The sequence below is a fragment of the Coregonus lavaretus genome, assembly GCF_964263955.1.
Source record: "Coregonus lavaretus genome assembly, chromosome: 19".
Classification (NCBI taxonomy): domain Eukaryota; kingdom Metazoa; phylum Chordata; class Actinopteri; order Salmoniformes; family Salmonidae; genus Coregonus; species Coregonus lavaretus.
The window spans coordinates 14,969,447-14,994,739 of NC_140006.1; the positions used below are offsets into that span (position 1 = coordinate 14,969,447).

At 44.8% G+C, this 25,293-nt stretch overlaps 1 pseudogene across 1 annotated transcript; it reads right to left on the reverse strand.

Annotated features, from left to right (window-relative positions):
* Positions 1 to 628: 628 nt before the first annotated feature.
* Positions 629 to 25,132, reverse strand: LOC311146980 (tripartite motif-containing protein 16-like; annotated as a pseudogene). Its single transcript has 7 exons — positions 24,568 to 25,132; positions 8,092 to 8,185; positions 7,687 to 7,922; positions 7,429 to 7,588; positions 7,275 to 7,337; positions 6,580 to 7,079; positions 629 to 804 (listed from the first exon to the last, which is right to left on the reverse strand). The product of its transcript is annotated as a tripartite motif-containing protein 16-like (transcript).
* Between the last annotated feature and the right edge of the window lie 161 nt (positions 25,133 to 25,293).

The following is a 25,293-nucleotide window of genomic DNA, read 5'->3' on the forward strand; positions in this document are numbered from 1 at the left end:
ATTATTGATATCATATCACACCTTTTCCTATGCACTTGGTTTATGATGTATTGCTCTAATATGGCAATACTGAATGGGGATTAAATAAAAGGGCACAGTTGTAAGTATGATCGAAGGTAACTGTTACAGTTTATATGACTAATGTTTTTAACCTGTTTTCAATATAAATTATACAAGTAAATGTCTGTTATGGGTCTGTTTGTGTATATAGTTTTAGTGTGTTTGTGTGTGCTTGAATAGATGACCTTTCTCTCCTGGGAATCTAATGTCTGTTATCACTGGAGCTGAATAAGTTTAACTCTGTCCATGTATTCATACAGCCTAAAGCCCGGGTAGAGTGGTCGAGTGAATGCAGTCTGGACTCTATGGAGGAGGGTAATTGTTTCAGAGATGCTCTAGAAGGACAGATCTCCAGCCCTGTGATCCAGATACATCCCTATCCTACAGGACTCAGGGCCAGGGGCAGGTCGTTTAGTCTCTATGTTGTTATGTAGGAAACTACAGGCTTCTTTGGTGCAGAGTAAACTCCAGGACTTCTCATTGAGGCCAAACTGGGCTTCTGGACCAAAGCCCGTCCTGTTGATGTCCTTGTAAGAGACTGCTATGTAGGTCCTCTTCCCTCTCCACTCTACCTCCCAGTAACAGCAGGCCCCAGACCCTTCCTACACAGCACCTGGATAATGTGGAACCTCTCTGGATGGTTGAGGCACAGTTTGGGTACCTTCATTGTCACTTCCAGGTCTCCCTCAGTCAGGTGGAGGTTGTAGAAGCCTGTGTTTGGGTCCAGTGTGAGCTGACAGGAATCTGTGGAGAGATAGGAGAGGGAGAAAACAGAGCAGAGATAATTTGGATGTGTGATTGGTGTAGAATATACACTGCTCAAAAAAATAAAGGGAACACTTAAACAACACAATGTAACTCCAAGTCAATCACACTTCTGTGAAATCAAACTGTCCACTTAGGAAGCAACACTGATTGACAATAAATTTCACATGCTGTTGTGCAAATGGAATAGATAACAGGTGGAAATTATAGGCAATTAGCAAGACACCCCCAATAAAGAAGTGGTTCTGCAGGTGGTGACCACAGACCACTTCTCAGTTCCTATGCTTCCTGGCTGATGTTTTGGTCACTTTTGAATGCTGGCGGTGCTTTCACTCTAGTGGTAGCATGAGACGGAGTCTACAACCCACACAAGTGGCTCAGGTAGTGCAGCTCATTCAGGATGGCACATCAATGCGAGCTGTGGCAAGAAGGTTTGCTGTGTCTGTCAGCGTAGTGTCCAGAGCATGGAGGCGCTACCAGGAGACAGGCCAGTACATCAGGAGACGTGGAGGAGGCCATAGGAGGGCAACAACCCAGCAGCAGGACCGCTACCTCCGCCTTTGTGCAAGGAGGAGCAGGAGGAGCACTGCCAGAGCCCTGCAAAATGACCTCCAGCAAGCCACAAATGTGCATGCGTCTGCTCAAACGGTCAGAAACAGACTCCATGAGGGTGATATGAGGGCCCGACGTCCACAGGTGGGGGTTGTGCTTACAGCCCAACACCGCGCAGGACGTTTGGCATTTGCCAGAGAACACCAAGATTGGCAAATTCGCCACTGGCGCCCTGTGCTCTTCACAGATGAAAGCAGGTTCACACTGAGCACATGTAACAGACGTGACAGAGTCTGGAGATGCCGTGGAGAATGTTCTGCTGCCTGCAACATCCTCCAGCATGACCGGTTTGGCGGTGGGTCAGTCATGGTGTGGGGTGGCATTTCTTTGGGGGGCCGCACAGCCCTCCATGTGCTCGCCAGAGGTAGCCTGACTGCCATTAGGTACCGAGATGAGATCCTCAGACCCCTTGTGAGACCATATGCTGGTGCGGTTGGCCCTGGGTTCCTCCTAATGCAAGACAATGCTAGACCTCATGTGGCTGGAGTGTGTCAGCAGTTCCTGCAAGAGGAAGGCATTGATGCTATGGACTGGCCCGCCCGTTCCCCAGACCTGAATCCAATTGAGCACATCTGGGACATCATGTCTCGCTCCATCCACCAACGCCACGTTGCACCACAGACTGTCCAGGAGTTGGCGGATGCTTTAGTCCAGGTCTGGGAGAAGATCCCTCAGGTGACCATCCGCCACCTCATCAGGAGCATGCCCAGGCGTTGTAGGGAGGTCATACAGGCACGTGGAGGCCACACACACTACTGAGCCTCATTTTGACTTGTTTTAAGGACATTACATCAAAGTTGGATCAGCCTGTAGTGTGGTTTTCCACTTTAATTTTGAGGGTGACTCCAAATCCAGACCTCCATGGGTTGATAAATTTGATTTCCATTGATAATTTTTGTGTGATTTTGTTGTCAGCACATTCAACTATGTAAAGAAACAAATATTTAATAAGATTATTTCATTCATTCAGATCTAGGATGTGTTGTTTAAGTGTTCCCTTTATTTTTTTGAGCAGTGTACCTTACCTTTTGTAATAACATAAATGTATACTTTAGCAACAATGCGTCCTGGTGACCATAAAGAAAGAAGTGGTTGCACAATTGAATGATAAAGATTTTTGATTTTAGATACATTCTTGAAGTATTGCTCTGAGAGAACAGATACTCACATTGTAAGAATTCCAATCTTGTCTGGGACTCTGGTGTATGCACAATCTCCACCGTATTGACTGCAAATGGGAAATGTTCAAAGAATAACAACAAACGGCTATCAACAATTATGCACTAATTCATTTTATAAAACGATTGAAGAGCAATACACATTTTTGTCAGTTTGATGAAATAGGTCATATACCACCGCCAGGTGGCAGGTAATGAAGCTCTATTTAAGTGCTGTTGTTGAATAGTGTCAGACCCGTTCTTAGAATCTGCAACCAATTCTCTTTCCAGACATCTTACATTTACATCATTTAGCAGACGCTCTTTTTCAGAGCGACTTACAAATTGGTACATTCAACTTATGATAGCCAGTGGGACAACCACTTTTTTTTTTCAAATGGGGGGGGGGGGTTGGTAGAAGGATTACTTTATACTATTCCAGGTATTCCTTAAAGAGGTAGGGTTTCAAGTGTCTCCGAAAGGTGGTCAGTGACTCCGCTGTCCTGGCGTCGTGGGGGAGCTTGTTCCACCATTGGGGTGCCAGAGCAGCAAATAGCTTTGACTGGGCTGAGCGGGAACTGTGCTTCCGTAGAGGTAGGGGAGCTAGCAGGCCAGAGGTGGATGAACGTAGTGCCCTCGTTTGGATGTAGGGTCTGATCAGAGCCTGAAGGTAAGGAGGTGCCGTTCCCCTCACAGCTCCGTAGGCAAGCACCATGGTCTTGTAGTAGATGCGAGCCTCAACTGGAAGCTAGTGGAGTGTGCGGAGGAGCGGGGTGACGTGAGAGAACTTGGGAAGGTTGAACACCAGATGGGCTGCAGCGTTCTGGATGAGTTGTAGGGGTTTAATGGCACAGGCAGGGAGCCCAGCCAACAGCGAGTTGCAGTAATCCAGATGGGAGATGACAAGTGCCTGGATTAGGACCTGTGCCGCTTTCTGTGTAAGGTAGGGTCGTACTCTGCGAATGTTGTAGAGCATGAACCTGCAGGATCGGGTCACCGCTTTGATGTTAGCGGAGAACGACAAGGTGTTGTCCAGGGTCACGCCAAGGTTCTTTGCACTCTGGGAGGAGGACACAATGGAGTTGTCAACCGTGATGGCGAGATCATGGAGCGGGCAGTCCTTCCCCGGGAGGAAGAGCAGCTCCGTCTTGCCAAGGTTCCGCTTGAGGTGGTGATCCGACATCCACACTGATATGTCTGCCAGACATGCAGAGATGCGATTCGCCACCTGGTTATCAGAAGGGGGAAAGGAGAAAATTAATTGAGTGTCGTCTGCGTAGCAATGATAGGAGAGACCATGTGAGGAAATGACAGAGCCAAGTGACTTGGTGTATAGAGAGAATAGGAGAGGGCCTAGAACTGAGCCCTGGGGGACACCAGTGGTGAGAGCACGTAGTGCGGAGACAGATTCTCGCCACGCCACCTGGTAGGAGCGACCTGTCAGGTAGGACGCAATCCAATCAGTAGGGAGGAGAAGGTGGCAAATAGCTTCCTAGGGTTAGAGGCAGAGGCTTGAAATTTAGAGTGGTAGAAAGTGGCTTTAGCAGCGGAAACAGAGGAAGAGAATGTAGAGAGGAGGGAGTGAAAAGATGACAGGTCCGCAAGGAGTCTAGTTTTCCTCCATTTCCGCTCGGCTGCCCGGAGCCCTCTTCTGTGAGCTCGCAATGAGTCGTCATGCCATGGAGCAGGAGGGGAGGACCGAGCCGGCCGGGAGGATAAGGGACATAGAGAGTCAAAATATGCAGAAAGGGAGGAGAGGAGGGTTGAGGAGGCAGAATCAGGAGATCGGAGGGAGAAGGATTAAGCAGAGGGAAGAGATGATAGGATGGAAGAGGAGAGAGTAGCGGGAGAGAGAGAGCGAAGGTTGCGACGGCACATTACCATCTGAGTAGGGGCAGAGTGAGTAGAGTTGGAGGAGAGCGAAAGAGAAAAGGATACAAAGTAGTGGTCAGAGACTTGGATGGGAGTTGCAGTGAGATTAGTAGAAGAACAGCATCTAGTAAAGATGAGGTCAAACATATTGCCTGCCTTGTGAGTAGGGGGGGGGACGGTGAGAGGGTGAGGTCAAAAGAGGAAAGGAGTGGAAAGAAGGAGACAGAGAGAAATGAGTCAAAGGCAGACGTAGGGAGGTTAATGTCACCCAGAACTGTGAGGGGTGAGCCATCCTCAGGAAAGGAACTTATCAAGGCGTCAAGCTCATTGATGAACTCTCCAAGGGAACCTGGAGGGCGATAAATGACAAGGATGTTAAGCTTGAATGGGCTAGTGACTGTGACAGCATGGAATTCAAATGAGGATATAGACAGATGGGTCAGGGGGAAAATAAAGAATGTCCACTTGGGAGAGATGAGGATTCCTGTGCCACCGCCGCGCTGACCAGATTCTCTCGGGGTATGCGAGAACACATGGTCAGACTAGGAAAGAGCAGTAGGAGTAGCAGTGTTTTCTGTGGTAATCCATGTTTCGGTCAGCGCCAAGAAGTCGAGGGACTGGAGGGTAGCATAGGCTGAGATGAACTCTGCCTTGTTGGCCGCAGAACGCCAGTTCCAGAGGCTGCCAGAGCAGAAATTACACACCACATCTTCAGGCCCAGCATGGCTGTGAACAGGAAGAGCAACTTGGACTCCCAAGACCCTAACCTTATCAACCATCTCTGCTAAAATGGTATTTCTACCCAGTTCAAGTCTCTGGGAGAAGGGAGTTCTGCACTGAGGGCAGCGGTATTTTCCTCCACTCTGTTCATCCTGGTCCCAGCAGCCTTCAGTACAGACCATGCAGTAACTGTGTCCACAGGGGATAGCCACTGGATCTCTCAGCATATCCAGACAGACTGGACAGAGGAATTGATCCTGGTAGATGAGTTCCTCTGCCTGTGCCATTTCAGAGAGTCCAGGAGAAACAGCCAGAGCGAGCGAGAGAGAGAACAGTGTTGATTTCTTTTGGCGGTGAAAATTGAGGAATTATATTGGACTTCCTAGTTCTACCAGCAGTTACAGAAGGCAAGATTGAGGTTACTCTGTAACAAAGAAAAAGGATCGTCCCTGGGTGTGTGCATGTGTGTGTGTGTGTGTGAGAGAGAGTGAGAGAGAGCGAGAGAGAGACAGACAGAGTGAGAGAGAGAGAGAGAGAGAGAGAGAGAGAGAGACAGTATGACATTTGTTCATGTCTATACAGACTGAGCTTTTGCAATTTCTTCATATCTTGTGACTTTCACTGCTGTGCTCTTGCCACTGAGGTTACCTGTGACACTTTTGATAAAAACATACCACAATAAATGTGCCATTGATATTGCCATTGAAATGAACAATAATGTCTAACCAATCATTCAACTAAAACCACCACAAGGGGGTAGTAGCATCCTCTGCAAATGATAACAGATTTGTTTCTAACGCCACATGCTTGGGGGTAACAGCTGATATCAGGCTTATCATTAAGAGCCTATGGGCTAACATTGAGGCCATTAACCCAGAGCCTGAGTGAGGTTGATAGAAAACAATATCCTCAGAGGACACTAACAATAGAAGATCTGTTTTAGGACTGTGGGCTTTGATAGTCGGATAGGGTCAAGAATACTTTTCTATATATTTTTTTATCTTTATTTAACTAGGCAAGTCAGTTAAGAAAACAATTACTATTTTCAGCTTACCCCGGACCAATTGTGCACCACCCTAAGGGGCTCCCAATCACAGCCAGATTGTGATACAGCCTGGATTGAACCAGGGTCTGTAGTGACGCCTCCAGCACTGAGATTCAGTGCCTTAGACCACTGCGCCACTCAGGACCTTAACAGGAAAATGTGCAATGGGGATGTGATGATGACAAATGAAGAGAATGGGGAAACAGGATACACTTTTCTTTTCACAACATATCAAGAAGGTATTTGCAGAATTAGTATTTCAATGATTGTAGTTTATTGTTTGCCAGCAAAATACTAATGACAAACTCTACAGTAACTAAACTACTAAACTATACAGTAACTCTATACAGGCTCCGAAACACATAAACTCAAAGCCAGGATAGAGGGCCTGAGTGAATGTGGTTTGGACTCTATTGAGCAGGGTCATTGTGTCAGGAGACGCTGTAGAAACACAGACTTCCTGCCCTGTGATCCAGGTACACTCCTCTCATAGAGGTTGGGGTGGGGATTCTAGTGGCCACATTATTGTGCCAGAAGGTATAACATTTTCTGGAACAGAACAAACTCCAGGATTTCATTGCGTCCAAAGTGGGAATTGTTGCCCTCTCCTCTCCTGGTCATCTCTTTGTATGCCACAGCCATGTTAATGCCACTACCCCTCCACTCGGCCTCCCAGTAGCAGCGTCCTGACAGAGCCTCAGTGCACAGCACCTGGCTCCAGTGATCAAACCTCTCTGGGTAGTCAGGACAGGAGTGGTCCCTGGCCCTCACTGTCACCACCCTGTTCTCCTCAGACACACTCAGGCCCCTGTGGGCTGTCCGGGTGTCCAGTGTGAGCTGACAGGAATCTATGAGGAAAGGGGATGGAGGGAAGGAAAGGAAAGGAAAGGAGGAGTCAGTGTAGTAAAGTACTACACTAATATGAAAGGAATGGTAACAAGAGGATGGATAGAATCAGCAGAACACTGCCATGATGCAGATTTAGCCCTGAGCTAAGACCAGATGCAGCACTCTTGTCATTAATGGAGTTGAAACTGGCTTACAATATAATAAGAACTCTGGTCTGATCTGGGGCTCTGGACACTGCAGGGGTTTCACTGTGCCGGCTATGGAGGAATAAGAATTTGACTTTATACAGAGAGGAGTAGTAATGTTCTATAGAAAAAGTTAGAATTACAGTAAAGTGTCCATTCTCACCTGCCCTGGATTTTTTGGGCCATTCCCCTTTGAACAAGTCCTCCAATCTCTTCTAGAGTGCTGATACTGACGCTCACACTTTACCAAAATCCCCCAGAGGAACCACTGTGATTCTGGGTGTTTCTGTGAGTTCAGTCAATATAGAGATTGACTGGCACTTCTAGAAACCAGGAGAGAGGAAGTCAAAGTGTGGACTACGAGAAAAAAATGACATAAAACACATACATACGACAGGTGTCAGAGCAGCAGTGATGTTACCTGTAGAAAATTGATGTGATCCTCTGTGTGTGAAAGCTGCTCCAGCTCAGCGTCTTTCTTTCTTTCTCAGCTCAGCCACCTCCTGCTCCAGTCTCCATATGTTCTTCAGTCTGACTCACTGCAGTCTCCTCCTGGACTCTGGTCAGCTCTCTCATCTCACAGCACCTTCTCTCTATGGAGCGGATCAGCTCAGTAAAGATCCTCTCATTGTCCTCCCCTGCTGTCTGTGCAGATTGCTGGTGAGAGACACAGACAGGGGTCATGACGACCATGATTAGATATTTAATTTTGCCAAGTATGAACAAGAACTCCCAAAACCTCCCGCATCGACTAAAATGACGCTCAGTAGAGCTTGAAAGTGGCATCAGACTTGCCATTGCTCTACTGATCTCCACAGTACATCACCTTGAGTGATTCCAGCCTGTCTCAGATCCAGCAGTTCCTTTTCTTTGGCTTGGATCCTCATTTTGGATATCCTTCTCGTCCTCCCCAGCTGCCTCTGCAGGGACAATCACTCCCACTGAACTACAGAGCCTATCTATACTGAACAAATACATAAACGCAACATGCAAAGTGTTGGTCCCATGTTTCATGAGCTGAAATAAAAGATCCCAGAAATGTTCCATACTCACAAAAAGCTTATTTCTCTCAAATGTTGTGCACAAGTTTTTTACATCCTTGTTAGTGAGCATTTCTCCTTTGCCAAGATAATTCATCCACCTGATAGGTATGGCATATCAAGAAGCTGATTAAACAACATGATAATTACACAGGTGCACGTCATGCTGGGGACAATAAAAGGCCACTCTACAACACAATGTCACAGATCTCTCAAGTTTTGAGGGAGTGTGCAATTGGCATGCTGATGGCAGGAATGTCCACCAGAGCTGTTGCCAGAGAATGTAATGTTAATTTCTCTACCATAAGCCGATTCCAATGTCGTTTTAGAGAATTTGGCAGTACGTCCAACCGGCCTCACAACCGCAGACCACGTGCAACCACCCCAGCCCAGGACCTCCACATCCAGCTTCTGCACAAACTGTCAGAAACTGTTTCAGGGAAGCTTATCTGCATCTTCGTCCTCACCAGGGTCTTGACCTGACTGCAGTTCAGCGTTGTAACCAACTTCAGTGGGCAAATGCTCACCTTCGATGGCCACTGGCATGCTGGAGAAGTGTGCTCTTCACGGATGAATCCCGGTTCCAACAGTACCGGGCAGATGGCAGACTGTGTATGGCGTTGTGTGGGCGAGCTGTTTGCTGATGTCAACGTTGTGAACAAAGTACCCCATGGTGGCAGTGGGGTTATGGTATGGGCAGACATAAGCTACGGACAACGAACACAATTTAATTTTATCAGTGGCATATTGAATGCACAGAGATACCGTGACGAGATCCTGAGGCCCATTGTCGTGCCATTCATCCACCACCATCACCTCATGTTTCAGCATGATAATGCACGGCCCCATGTCGCAAGGATCTGTACACAATTCCTGGAAGCTGAAAATGTCCCAGTTCTTCCATGGCCTGCATACTCACCAGACATGTCACTCATTGAGCATGTTTATGATCCTCTGGATCGACATGTACGACAGACAGCGTGTTAGAGTTCCCGTCAACATACAGCAACTTCGCACAGCCATTGATGAGGAGTGGGACAACATTCCACAGGCCACAATCAACAGCTTGATCAACTCTATAAGAAAGAGATGTGTCACACTGCATGAGGCAAATTGTGGTCACACCAGATACTGACTGGTTTTCTGATCCATGCCCCTACTTTTATTTTAAAGGTATCTGTGAACAACAGATGCATATCTGTTTCCCATTCATGTGAAATCGGTAGATTAGGGCCTAATGAATCGATTTCAGTTGACTGATTTCCTTATACTGATTTCCTTATATGAACTGTAATTGTTGCGTTAATATTTTTGTTCAGTGTAATTAAATATTTTGGGCTGAGGTAGCAGGCTATTCATCATATGGTGAGTCACTCGCTTTATCAAATGGAATCTTTAGCTGGTGAAAGCTGTGATGTTGTTTAGTCTTCAAAACACACAACATAATTTTTAAAAAAGCATTTTCCATTCCTCAAATGGAAAAAATCCAGGGACACATTGAGTCATAGAATTACCTATATGTTCTATAACCCGTAACAGTCTATGGATGAAGGGAACATTTAGATTTCAACCTCTAAATCGGGACAGTTGTTGCTCAATATGCGATATGTGACTAGAATGGCGTCTTAAACAACAGCCAACTTTCTGGGACATAGACATGTCTTATATCGTCAGATAGATTGTTAATCTAGCTGCAGTGTCCAATTTACAGTAGCTATTACAGCGAAGAAATACCACGCTATAGTTTGAGGATAGTGCAAAACAACAAAACACTATTATCAAGGCAACTGGTTTGATACTGTGATGAGGTGTGAGCTTCTTTGAGAAGAACACACAGGGGCGGAGCTTGGGTGGCGTGCCCGAGCGTTGAGACAGGACTGCTCCCATCCCAACATCGGACGCATCCACCTCCACTACGAACGGTAGTGATGGATCGGGGTGGGCCAGTACCGGGGCCGAGGTGAACAGTTCCCTCAGGTTACTGAAGGCCCTGTCAACCTCAGCAGACCAGCGGAGCAGGGACGGCCCACCCTTCAACAGAGATGTAATGGGAGCTGCGACCTTGCCAAAGCCCCGGATAAACCTCCGATAATAGTTGGCGAAGCCAAGGAAGCGCTGCACCTCCTTTACCGTGGTTGGAGTCGGCCAATTATGCATGGCTGCAATGCAGTCGCCCTCCATCTCCACACCTGTGGTAGAAATGTGGTATCTGAGGAAGGAGACGGACTGCTGGAAAAACGTACACTTTTCTGCCTTAGCATAAAGGTCATTTTCCAACAGTCGGGCCAGTACTTTGCGAACCAGGGACACATGCTCGGCGCGCGTAGCGGAATACACCAAGATGTCGTCGATGTAGACCACTACACCGCAACCAAGCATGTCCCGAAACACCTCATTCACAAAGGACTGGAAGACTGAGGGAGCATTCATCAAACCATAGGGCATCACCAGGTATTCATAATGCCCCGTGGTTGTGCTGAATGCTGTCTTCCACTCATCTCCCTCTCGGATACGCACCAGGTTATACGCACTCCTGAGATCTAATTTAGTGAAGAAGCGTGCTCCATGCAATGACTCAACCACTGACGGAATGAGAGGGAGAGGATAACTACATCTAATCGTCTCCTTGTTCGATAGTCAATGCACGGGCGCAGACCGCCGTCTTTCTTCTTCACAAAAAATAAACTTGAGGAGGCGGGTGAAGTGGAGGGACGTATGTACCCCTGGCGCAGGGACTCGGTGACGTATGTCTCCATAGCCTCCGTCTCCGCCTGCGACAGGGGATACACATGACTCCTGGGAGGTACAGCGTCTACCCGAAGGTTTATTGCGCAATCCCCCGCCCGATGAGGTGGTAATTTAGTCGCTTTATTTTTAGAGAAGACTTGTGCCAGATCATGGTATTCAGGGGGAATGCGCACGGTGGAGGCACCATCTGTACTTTCCACCGTGGTAGCACCAATGGAAACACCCATACACCTACCCTGACACTCTCGCAACCACCCCGTGAGAACCCTCTGTGGCCATGAGAAAGTGGGGTTGTGGAGTGCTAGCCATGGAATACCTAACACCACAGGGAAAGCAGGAGACTCAATGATGGAAAAAGTGACCTGCTCACAATGCGTCTCCTGTGTGATCATGGTGACTGGTACCGTGACTTCCTTTATCAACCCGGACCCTAATGGTCGACTATCAAGTGCTCTGATGGGGCGTGGAATGGATAGGGGAACTAATGAAATGCCATGCGAAAGTTTTATCCATAAAGTTCCCAGCTGTGCCTGAATCAACTAGCGCCTTACACTGGGGAACTCTCATGTGATCAGGGAAGTATATGGGTATAGTACAGTGCTCAGCAGAGGGCTCTGAACAAGAGTGGGTGCTCAATACCTGGGGTGATGCGAGAGTGCCCTGCCGGCCGCCTCCTGACCCAAAAGAGCGTTGACAACAACGTGTGGTGGAATGTCCTCCGCTCTCTCGGTGCGCGGTACCACCCAGCTCCATGAGCTCTGGATCCGCGTCGGTCGGGGCGGGAACGGGCAGACCTCCTCCAGGACGTCCTCTGGTTGCCAGCAGGTTATCTAGATGAATGGCCTTGTCCACCAGTTCGGTAAAAGACAAACTGGTGTCGCGGCAGGCTAGCTCCCGTCGGACGTCCTCCCGTAGATGGCACCGGAACTGGTTGATCAGGGCCCGCTCATTCCACCCGGACCCTGCTGCCAGGATCCGGAACTCCAGCGCGAACTCCTGTACTGTCCTCGTCCCCTGCCTCAAGTGGACCAGCTGCTCACCCGCCTCTCGACCCTCGGGCGGGTGATCGAAAACCGCCCGAAATAGGCGGGCGAACTCCCTGTAGTCCTCCAACGCGGCTCCTCCTTCTCTCCAAACCACATTGGCCCACTCCAGGGCTTTCCCCGAGAGGCAGGAAATGAGGACGGACACCTGCTCTCGATCTGATTGTGCCGGCCTGACACTGGAGCAGTACAGCTCCAGTTGAAGAAGGAATCCCTGACATAGAGCCGGCGTCCCATCGAACGCCCGAGGTCAGGATATCTGGATCCCTCCGGATGCTGTGATGTAGGTGGCTGGATCCAGTTGGCCAGCCGGTTCCTCTTCTCTCCAGGCATTGGACGACCTGAAGAACCTGATCCATCGCTTCCCCCAAGCTGGCCAGCATCGTGGAATGCTCCTGGACCCTTGCCACAATTCCAGGTGTGCGCTCGTCTCCCGCTGACTCCATAGCTGGTGAGTGATTCTGTGATGAGGTGTGAATGACGGAGTCAGGCGCAGGAGGTAAAACACCAAAATCAAGAGGTTATTCAGTGTACAATAATGTAGCGCATATAGCGACAGAACGAAACTAGCACAAGGGAAAATCAACCTTGGCTGCATACAAGTAAAGAGTAGCTCAACCGAGCTACTCACTCTCACAACAAACAATCACTCACAAAGGCAAAGGGGGCAGAGGGAACACTTATACACAGACTAATGAGGGAATGAGTACCAGGTGTGTGTGATTGACAAGACAAGACAAGACAAGACAAATGGAGTGATGATAAATGGAGCGGTAGTGGCTAGTAAGCCGGTGACGACGAACGCCGAAACCTGCCCGAGCAAGGAGGAGGGGCAGCCTCGGCTGAATTCGTGACAGTTACATTCACCTCTAATGGTAAATAATGTACTTACATTCAGTAATCTTGCTCTGATTTGTCATCCTGAGGGTTCCAGAGATAAAATGTAGCACAGTTTTGTTTGATAAAATCTATTTTTATATCCTAACACGATCCATGTTGTATTCAGCGTTTTGCATGAATTTCAACTCTTTCAACTTGCAACAAAACAATTTATGAAATCTAATCAGCAAAACGTTGCTTGACCCGGTCAAGTTCGGTTTCTGTGCAATCCTCAGATACTCTAGAAGGCAATCAAACGTGTTTCATCATTCTACACGTATTGGCTACACAACATGTCAATTAGCCCATGAAGGTTAGCCATCATTACACACCAATGAGACGAGCGGTGTTCACTTGATTGACAGTGTCTTGGTCCAATGACCACCTATCGTTTTGAGCTAGCTAGATAGCCAATGAGCTGGGCTTTACAGTAGTGTGTGAACAACCTTTGTACGACAAACAGCCATCATGCTAGAGCTGTGAGCAACAGTGTTCCTTCTCAAGGGGAAAGCAAACAGGAAGCACAGTAGTTTACGTTATGCAGCGGTTCGTTCTCTTCTACAACCTTTTCTCAAAACTGAAAAAGATATAAATCGAAGTCCAAGTATACAAATTTGGATGAGATTATTGCAGAAATTGACCGGGAGAGTGACACAGAACGAATGGATGAGGACTCTGAGTGAGCACAGTTTTGATTCCAGTGCGGAATAAATGTTTGATTTCTATATACAGTACAAGTCAAAAGTTTGGACACACCTGCTCATTCAAGAGTTTTTCTTTATTTTGACTATTTTCTACATTGTAGAATAATAGTGAAGACATCAAAACTATGAAATAACAAATATGGAATCATGTAGTAACCAAAAAGTGTTAAACAAATCAAAATATATTTTATATTTGAGATTCTTCAAAGTAGTCACCCTTTGCCTTGATGACAGCTTTGCACACTCTTGGCATTCTCTCAACCAGCTTCACCTGGAATGCTTTTCCAACAGTCTTGAAGGAGTTTCCACATATGCTGAGCACTTGTTGGCTGCTTTTCCTTCACTCTGCGGTCCAACTCATCCCAAACCATCTCAATTGGGTTGAGGTCGGGTGATTGTGGAGGCCAGGTCATCTGATGCAGCACTCCATTACTCTCCTTCTTGGTCAAATAGCCCTTACACGGCCTGGAGGTGTGTTGGGTCATTGTCCTGTTGAAAAACAAATGATAGTCCCACTAAGCGCAAACCAGATGGGATGGAGTATCACTGCAGAATGCTGTGGTAGCCATGCTGGTTAAGTGTGCCTTGAATTCTAAATAAATCACAAACAGTGTCACCAGCAAAGCACCCTCACATCATCACACCTCCTCCTCCATGCTTCACGGTGGGAACCACACGTGCGGAGATCATCCGTTTCCCTACTCTGTGTCTCACAAAGACAGGGCGGTTGGAACCAGAAATCTGAAATTTTGACTCATCAGACCAAAGGACAGATTTCCACTGGTCTAATGTCCATTGCTCATGTTTCGTGGCCCAAGCAAGTCTCTTCTTCTTATTGGTGTCCTTTAGTAGTGGTTTCTTTGCAGCAATTTGACCATGAAGGCCTGATTCACGCAGTCTCCTCTGAACAGTTGATGTTGAGATGTGTCTGTTACTTGAACTCTGTGAAGCATTTATTTGTGCTGCAATTTCTGAGGCTGGCAACTCTAATGAACTTATCCTCTGCAGCAGAGGTAACTCTGGGTCTTCCTTTCCTGTGGCGGTCCTCATTAGCGCCAGTTTCATCATAGCGCTTGATTGTTTTTGCGACTGCACTTGAAGACACTTTCAAAGTTCTTGAAATGTTCAGTATTGACTGACCTTCATGTCTTAAAGTAATGATGGACTGTCATTTCTCTTTGCTTATTTGAGCTGTTCTTGCCATAATATGGACTTGGTCTTTTACCAAATAGGGCTATCTTCTGTATACTACCCCTACCTTGTCACAACACAACTGATTGGCTCAAATGCATTAAGAAGGAAATAAATTCCACAAATTAACTTTTAAGAAGGCTCACCTGTTAATTGAAATTCATTCCAGGTGACTACCTCATGAAGCTGGTTGAGAGAATGCCAAGAGTGTGCAAAGCTGTCATCAAGGCAAATGGTGGCCACTTTGAAGAATCTCAAATAATTTGTTTAACAGGTGTAAAATAGTAAATAATGGCTATTTCTCAGAAAGTTTTAAACTGTCAAGAGGAGTGAAACAAGGTTGTCCACTATCGGCATATCTATTTATTGTGGCCATCGAGATGTTAGCTATTAAAATCAGATCCAATAATAATATCAGAGGATTAGAAATCCAGGGCTTAAAAACAAAGGTGTCATTGTACGCTGATGATTCATGTTTTCTTTTAAATCCACAACTAGAATCCCTCCACAGCCTCATAGAGGATCTAGATACATTTTCTAACCTCTCTGGATTACAACCAAATTATGACAAATGTACTATATTACGTATTGGATCACTAAAAAATAAAAATGTTACATTACCATGTAATTTACCAATAAAATGTCTGATGGTGATGTGGATATACTCGGAATACATATCCCAAAGGAAATAAATGATTTCACTTCAATACATTTTAATAGAAAGTTAGCAAAAATAGATAAGATCTTACTACCATGGAAAGGAAAATACCTGTCAATTTGTGGAAAAATCACCCTGATTAACTCTTTAGTATTATCCCAGTTTACCTATTTGCTTATGGTCTTGCCTATGCCTAGCGAACAGTTTTTTAAATTATATGAGAAAACAATATTCAATTTTATTTGGAACGGCAAGCCAGACAAAATTAAATGGGCATATTTATATAATGAATATGAATTCGGAGGACAGAAATTATTAAATATTAAAGCATTAGACCTATCACTAAAAGCTTCAGTCATACAAAAGTTATACTTAAATCCGAACTGGTTCCCAATGTTCAAGAAAGGCCTTTTTCCCTTTATTCAGATTACAACAACTCATTTGCAGTTATTTGAAAAGGAAATCATCTCCCAAATATCACTATTTCTAAAACAAGCCATAGAAAGTTGGTTGCAATTTCAATTTAATGCTCCAGAAACGAAAGAACAAATAATGCAACAAATATTGTGGTTAAATTCAAATATACTAATTGACAAAAAAACTTTATTTTTTGACAGAATGTTTAAAAAAGGTATAATCTTCGTAAATGATATCATCGGTAGGACTGGTGGAGTTATGTCGCACATGCAGCTAACAAAAACATATGGAAATGTCTGCTCTACCCAAAATTACAACCAAATAATTGCAGCCTTACCGCAAAAGTGGAAGAGGAAAGTGGAAGGGGGAGAAAGTAAGGAACTTGTCTGTCGGCCTTGCATTAAAGAACATAATTGGTTAAGGAAAACTGTGATAAATAAAAAAGTATAGCAGTTTCACTTAAGGACCAAAGGATTGACAGCCGTCCCATATAGATTGCAAAATAGTTGGGAAGAGATTTTTGACGTACCGATCCCATGGCATAGTGTTTATGAACTGACACGCAAAACGACACCGGATTCAAAAATTAGAATCTTTCAATTTAAATTATTATATAAAATTCTTGCTACCAATAGAATGTTATTTATATGGGGGATACAATCTTCCCAAATCTGCAGATTTTGCTGTGAAGAGACAGAATCATTAGATCATTTGTTTTGGTTCTGTCCATTTGTAGCTTGTTTTTGGACACAGGTCCAGGAATGGCTAAAGGATTGCAATATTTATCTGGAGCTAACCTTGCAGATAGCATTACTGGGTGATCTGAAAAGTCATAGTCAATCGATCAATAATATAATAATACTTTTAGCAAAAATGCTTATTTTTATTTCACAATCTGTAGAAGCAATGAGAATAGAAAGGTTCAGAACTTTTGTAAAACATCACAGTACGGTTGAAATACACTGCTCAAAAAAATAAAGGGAACACTTAAACAACACAATGTAACTCCAAGTCAATCACACTTCTGTGAAATCAAACTGTCCACTTAGGAAGCAACACTGATTGACAATACATTTCACATGCTGTTGTGCAAATGGAATAGACAACAGGTGTAAATTATAGGCAATTAGCAAGACACCCCCAATAAAGAAGTGGTTCTGCAGGTGGTGACCACAGACCACTTCTCAGTTCCTATGCTTCCTGGCTGATGTTTTGGTCACTTTTGAATGCTGGCGGTGCTTTCACTCTAGTGGTAGCATGAGACGGATTCTACAACCCACACAAGTGGCTCAGGTAATGCAGCTCATCCAGGATGGCACATCAATGCGAGCTGTGGCAAGAAGGTTTGCTGTGTCTGTCAGCGTAGTGTACAGAGCATGTAGGTTCTACCAGGAGACAGGCCAGTTCAGGAGACGTGGAGGAGGCCGTAGGAGGGCAACAACCCAGCAGCAGGACTGCTACCTCCGCCTTTGTGCAAGGAGGAGCAGGAGGAGCACTGCCAGAGCCCTGCAAAATGACCTCCAGCAGGCCACAAATGTGCATGTGTCTGCTCAAACGGTCAGAAACAGACTCCATGAGGGTGGTATGAGGGCCCGACGTCCACAGGTGGGGGTTGTGCTTACAGCCCAACACCGTGCAGGACGTTTGGCATTTGCCAGAGAACACCAAGATTGGCAAATTCGCCACTGGCGCCCTGTGCTCTTCACAGATGAAAGCAGGTTCACACTGAGCACATGTGACAGACGTGACAGAGTCTGAAGACGCCGTGGAGAACGTTCTGCTGCCTGCAACATCCTCCAGCATGACCGGTTTGGCGGTGGGTCAGTCATGGCCTGGGGTGGCATTTCTTTGGGGGGCCGCACAGCCCTCCATGTGCTCGCCAGAGGTAGCCTGACTGCCATTAGGTACCGAGATGAGATCCTCTCGGCTGCAGATATAATGATGTCCAGCTTCTTGGACTTCTTGGACACTTATGCAGTACAATTAATAACTGTGGCTATAAATGCTACAAAATCCACCTTTTTCACAATAAGTGTATCCAGATCACTTGATTGAAGTATAACATTTGCAACTGGTTGTGGTGCATCCACCGCCATATCTTCTTCAGAACTGTGGCCTCTTGCCCCTTCAATGCTCTTCACCACCTCCACATAGGAGATTTGCTGTACAGCCCTGATCCTTGACACCTCAACCTCTTTCACCTTAACAGGGCACTCAGGAAATTTGGAAATATGATCCCCACCACATTTGCAACATTCTACATTCACAGACTCTTCAATAACATATTCCTTCCGTCTGCAAACACTTGACACATGGCCAAACTTTTTGGACTTTTTGTATTGCATTGTGTTTTGCACGAACGCTCTTATGGCGTATCTTATATATCCCAACTTTACATAGGGTGGTACAGTGGGGGAAAAAAGTATTTAGTGAGCCACCAATTGTGCAAGTTCTCCCACTTAAAAAGATGAGAGAGGCCTGTAATTTTCATCATAGGTACACGTCAACTATGACAGACAAAATGAGAAAAAAAATCCAGAAAATCACATTGTAGGATTTTTAATGAATTTATTTGCAAATTATGGTGGAAAATAAGTATTTGGTCAATAACAAAAGTTTCTCAATACTTTGTTATATACCCTTTGTTGGCAATGACACAGGTCAAACGTTTTCTGAAAGTCTTCACAAGGTTTTCACACACTGTTGCTGGTATTTTGGCCCATTCCTCCATGCAGATCTCCTCTAGAGCAGTGATGTTTTGGGGCTGTCGCTGGGCAACGCGGACTTTCAAGATTTTCTATGGGGTTGAGATCTGGAGACTGGCTAGGCCACTCCAGGACCTTGAAATGCTTCTTACGAAGCCACTCCGGGCGGTGTGTTTGGGATCATTGTCATGCTGAAAGACCCAGCCACGTTTCATCTTCAATGCCCTTGCTGATGGAAGGAGGTTTTCACTCAAAATCTCACGATACATGGCCCCATTCATTCTTTCCTTTACACGGATCAGTCGTCCTGGTCCCTTTGCAGAAAAACAGCCCCAAAGCATGATGTTTCCACCCCCATGCTTCACAGTAGGTATGGTGTTCTTTGGATGCAACTCAGCATTCTTTGTCCTCCAAACACGACGAGTTGAGTTTTTACCAAAAAGTTCTATTTTGGTTTCATCTGACCATATGACATTCTCCCAATCCTCTTCTGGATCATCCAAATGCACTCTAGCAAACTTCAGACGGGCCTGGACATGTACTGGCTTAAGCAGGGGGACACGTCTGGCACTGCAGGATTTGAGTCCCTGGCGGCGTAGTGTGTTACTGATGGTAGGCTTTGTTACTTTGGTCCCAGCTCTCTGCAGGTCATTCACTAGGTCCCCCTGTGTGGTTCTGGGATTTTTGCTCACCGTTCTTGTGATCATTTTGACCCCACGGGGTGAGATCTTGCGTGGAGCCCCAGATCGAGGGAGATTATCAGTGGTCTTGTATGTCTTCCATTTCCTAATAATTGCTCCCACAGTTGATTTCTTCAAACCAAGCTGCTTACCTATTGCAGATTCAGTCTTCCCAGCCTGGTGCAGGTCTACAATTTTGTTTCTGGTGTCCTTTGACAGCTCTTTGGTCTTGACCATAGTGGAGTTTGGAGTGTGACTGTTTGAGGTTGTGGACAGGTGTCTTTTATACTGATAACAAGTTCAAACAGGTGCCATTAATACAGGTAACGAGTGGAGGACAGAGGAGCCTCTTAAAGGAGAAGTTACAGGTCTGTGAGAGCCAGAAATCTTGCTTGTTTGTAGGTGACCAAATACTTATTTTCCACCATAATTTGCAAATAAATTCATAAAAAATCCTACAATGTGATTTTCTGGATTTCTTTTTCTCAATTCGTCTGTCATAGTTGACGTGTACCTATGATGAAAATTACAGGCCTCTCTCATCTTTTTAAGTGGGAGAACTTGCACAATTGGTGGCTGACTAAATACTTTTTTCCCCCACTGTAAATACTCATCAAACATCAATAATACAGATAAACTTTGCTCCTTTTTCCCATTTTCCAAAAGGGTCAAGCGACGAGCATTAACTACTCCTGGAACTTTTAGTCTAAGATAAAAACGCCAGAAATAACACCTTTTACTGGTGCCCTGCTCCGAAAATAAAAGCTGTTCACTTCATGCGTCGATATTTTCGCGAGCCACAATGCACACTCCTTTTGCTCTTTAGATGTACACGATATCAACACCATATCACTCCTGATTACTTTGACTGCATCCACTTTTCCCAATGCCTTCTTCACCATCCTCGTGACTTCAAAAGGGTTTCCCAAATAAACATCTTTATCCAAAATACGTGTGGACCTCAGTTCATCTTTCAATCACCTATGTGGGTATAGGCTCCTAAAAACCAATGAGGAGATGGTAGAGCCGGGACTTGCAGCGCATCAAGTGTCAAAAATAGAACCAAGGAAATAATCTCCCAAATATCACTATTTCTAAAACAAGCCATAGAAAGTTGGTTGCAATTTCAATTTAATGCTCCAGAAACGACAGAACAAATAATGCAACAAATATTGTGGTTAAACTCAAATATACATTATTTTTTTATTTTAAAAAACAAACAAGTATAATCTTCGTAAATGATATCATAGGTAGGACTGGTGGAGTTATGTTGCACATGCAGCTAACAAAAACATATGGAAATGTCTGCTCTACCCAAAATTACAACCAAATAATTGCAGCATTACTGCAAAAATGGAAGAGGAAAGTGGAAGGGGGAAAAAGTAAGGAACTTGTCTGTCGGCCCTGCATTAAAGCCCATAATTGGTTAAAGAAAATTGTTATAAATAAAAAAGTATACCAGTTTCATTTAAGGACCAAATGATTGACAGCCGTCCTATATAGATTTCAAAATAGTTGGGAAGAGATTTTTGACTTACCGATTCCATGGCATAGTGTTTATGAACTGATACGCAAAACGACGCCGGATTAGAATTTTTCAATTTAAATAATTATACAAAATTCTTGCTACCAATAGAATGTTATTTATATGGGGGATACAATCTTCCCGGCTCTAATTTGTTTTGGTACTGTCCATTTGTAGCTTGTTTTTGGTCACAGGTCCAGGAATGGCTGAAGGATTGCAATATTTACCTGGAGCTAACCCTGCAGATAGCACTACTGGGTGATCTGAAAAATCATAGTCATTCGATCAATAATATAATAATACTTTTAGCAAAAATAATTATTTTCAATTTACAATCTGTAGAAACAATGAGAATAGAAGGATTCAGAACTTTTGTGAAACATCACAGTACAGTTGAAAAATATATGGTAAATAGAAATCCAAGATAGATGGGAGGTGTTGAATGGAGCTGAAGGATGGGACTAATAACAACTAACAACAACTAATAACAACAAGATAACTAATGTACTGTGTCCATAATCATTATATAAGTTATAGGTTGAGAGCTTTTGTGAAAGAGCACAGTTACAAAGATATGGTATATAGAAGCAAACTGGATGGACATCATGAAAATGATCGGAGAGGTTGAGGGTAGAGGAAGTTCAGGAGTAAAAACAAACAAAATAGAATGATTGTAAAATTGACTGTGTCCATAAAATGTATATAGTATGTATAAGCTGGAAGTAGAGGCCTAAGCGTTGTTGTTCACTAGTGGTCCTCTGTAGCTCAGCTGGTAGAGCACGGCGCTTGTAATGCCAGGGTAGTGTGTTCGATCCCCGGGACCACCCATATACAAAAAATGTATGCACGCACGACTGTAAGGTGCTTTGGATAAAAGCATCTGCTAAATGGAATATTAATTAGGGAAGTGGTGGTGGGGTTGGAAAATAATAAAGGGAAATATATTTTTAAAAAGGGTATATATTTGCGAGAAAAAATATAATATGGGGGATTGGAAGTAATGCAGACAATTACATTGATGGAAGTTACAATCTATCTGCAATATTAAAGCTGATCTACCCCCCAAAAAACAAACAAACAAAAACAATTTATATTATAGCGCCTGGCTACACAGATGCTCGTTGAAGCGTGCGAGCAGTTTGGATAAAATGATTGAATAATATGTATTTTTACATTTATTTTGCAATGCTCACGCATGTAACGCGAGCAGTGCGGTCAGCATGAGTATACAGTATGTCAGACCAGGGGCGCAACTTTGGTTTTAGAAGTGGGGGGGATATACAGTGGGGAGAACAAGTATTTGATACACTGCCGATTTTGCAAGTTTTCCTACTTACAAAGCATGAAGAGGTCTGTACTTTTTATCATAGGTACACTTCAACGGTGAGAGACGGAATCTAAAACAAAAATCCAGAAAATCACATTGTATGATTTTTAAGTAATTAATTTGCATTTTATTGCATGACATAAGTATTTGATCACCTACCAACCAGTAAGAATTCCGGCTATCACAGACCTGTTAATTTTTCTTTAAGAAGCCCTCCTGTTCTCCACTCATTACCTGTATTAACTGCACCTGTTTGAACTCGTTACCTGTATAAAAGACACTTGTCCACACACTCAATCAAACAGACTCCAACCTCTCCACAATGGCCAAGATCAGAGAGCTGTGTAAGGACATCAGGGATAAAATTGTAGACCTGCACAAGGCTGGGATGGGCTACAGGACAATAGGCAAGCAGCTTGGTGAGAAGGCAACAACTGTTGACGCAATTATTAGAAAATGGAAGAAGTTCAAGATGACGGTCAATCACCCTCTGTCTGGGGCTCCATGCAAGATCTCACCTCGTGGGGCATCAATGATCATGAGGAAGGTGAGGGATCAGCCCAGAACTACACGGCAGGACCTGGTCAATGACCTGAAGAGAGCTGGGACTACAGTCTCAAAGAAAACCATTAGTAACACACTACGCCGTCATGGATTAAAATCCTGCAGCGCACGCAAGGTCCCCCTGCTCAAGCCAGCGCATGTCCAGGCCCGTCTGAAGTTTGCCAATGACCATCTGGATGATCCAGAGGAGGAATGGGAGAAGGTCATGTGGTCTGATGAGACAAAAATTGAGCTTTTTGGTCTAAACTCCACTCGCCGTGTTTGGAGGAAGAAGAAGGATGAGTACAACCCCAAGAACACCATCCCAACCGTGACGCATGGAGGTGGAAACATCATTCTTTGGGGATGCTTTTCTGAAAAGGGGACAGGACGACTGCACCGTATTGAGGGGAGGATGGATGGGGCCATGTATCGCGAGATCTTGGCCAACAACCTCCTTCCCTCAGTAAGAGCATTGAAGATGGGTCGTGGCTGGATCTTCCAGCATGACAATGACCCGAAACACACAGCCATGGCAACTAAGGAGTGGCTCCGTAAGAAGCATCTCAAGGTCCTGGAGTGGCCTAGCCAGTCTCCAGACCTGAACCCAATAGAAAATCTTTGGAGGGAGCTGAAAGTCCGTATTGCCCAGCGACAGCCCCAAAACCTGAAGGATCTGGAGAAGGTCTGTATGGAGGAGTGGGCCAAAATCCCTGCTGCAGTGTGTGCAAACCTGGTCAAGACCTACAGGAAACGTATGATCTCTGTAATTGCAATCAAAGGTTTCTGTACCAAATATTAAGTTCTGCTTTTCTGATGTATCAAATACTTATGTCATGCAATAAAATGCAAAATAATTACTTAAAAATCATACAATGTGATTTTCTGGATTTTTGTTTTGGATTCCGTCTCTCACAGTTGAAGTGTACCTATGATAGAAATTACAGATCTCTACATGCTTTGTAAGTAGGAAAACCTGCAAAATCGGCAGTGTATCAAATACTTGTTCTCTCCACTGTATATATATGTATATATTTTTATTTTTATTTTATCCAGTCGGATAAACACTCCAAACAGCCTACCCGACCGCTCGGAGGTGTCCGCATGGTCCTAAAGCATACCGTTGCCTCGTTTTGTATCACATTCCAATGATAAAACTGGGGGGGACAAAAATCCAGTGAAAGTTGCACCCCTGGGTCACACACAAGCTCAGTCATAAGCTCAGTCAGATAGTCAAAAGAGTTGAAGATGCTTTGCATGTGGAAACATAATGTATGGTGCCACATTCAAAGCAACTGCCTGAACCAATGACAGGCACCTGACAGACCTCAACCCAGATTGGACAGTTCACTCAGATCCCTGGTCCTCTGTAGCTCAGCTGGTAGAGTACAGCGCTTGTAACGCCAAGGTAGTGGGTTCGATCCCCGGGACCACCCATACACAAAAAAATGTATGCACGCATGACTGTAAGTCGCTTTGGATAAAAGCGTCTGCTAAATGGCATATTATTATTATTATTATTATTATATAAGCAGGTGTCAGATACAGAGTTAACATTTTAATATGGGAAAGGATGTTCTATAAATTTTGATAGAAACATACCTCTAACCTTTAGATTTTATGCCCTCAACTCTGATCATTATTAGGGAAATGTTCATTTTGTTGAAATTATATCCATCACTCCCAGTATAGAAGGCGCCAAACATATTGCTTAGTTTTCAGTCTTAGGAATGGGCATAAGTATTCTTTGTGCACATAACATACTTTCAGAAATGGCCATATTCTGTCATGGTTAAACAACTGAGGTTGAATGGCAAGAGATTATTGTTTTTCAGTCCTTACCTGTTTCTTGGTGCTTTCCGCTGTAGCTGAGACTGTTTCATGGCTCCTGTGTTCATCCATCACACACACAGACACACTGATCAGTACAACAGTAGATCTCCAAAAGCCTGTCATGATGAGAGCAGATTTGCTCCTTCAGCTGCATGATGTCTTCAACCAGGTTATCCTTCCTTAGGGCAGGAGATTCCTTGTGAGAGTGGAGGTGAGCTGCACAGTAAGAGGCCAGACACACCAGACAGGATCTGATTGCAAAGATCAGATGCCACATCTCCAGCTCCAGCATATGGGCAGCTTTGACCAGAGGGAGCAGCTTGGAGTCCTCCTGTCTTCAGTTCCTCAACCATTTCAGCTAAAATTGTGTTTCTCTTCAGAATTGGTCTTGGAGTGAAGGTCTGTCTGCACTGAGGACAGCTGAATATCTTAGAGGAGTCATCATCACCCCAGCATCCCCTGATACAGCCCATACAGTAGCTGTGTCCACTGGGGATAGCTACTGGTTCCTTCTGTAAATCGAAACAAATTGAGCAGCAGAATTGCTCTCTATCCGAGGACCTGTTTGTGCCATTCTCTACCACAGAGGCAGATTGCATCAGCTTCTCTGGAGCAGCCTGTGGCATCCCATTTATAAACCTAAATATACAAAGCAGCAACCCACAACCACACCTCCCACAGCAGTTTGGGATGTGGGTAGGAATGCTATTGGTGTGTGTGTGTGTGTGTGTGTGT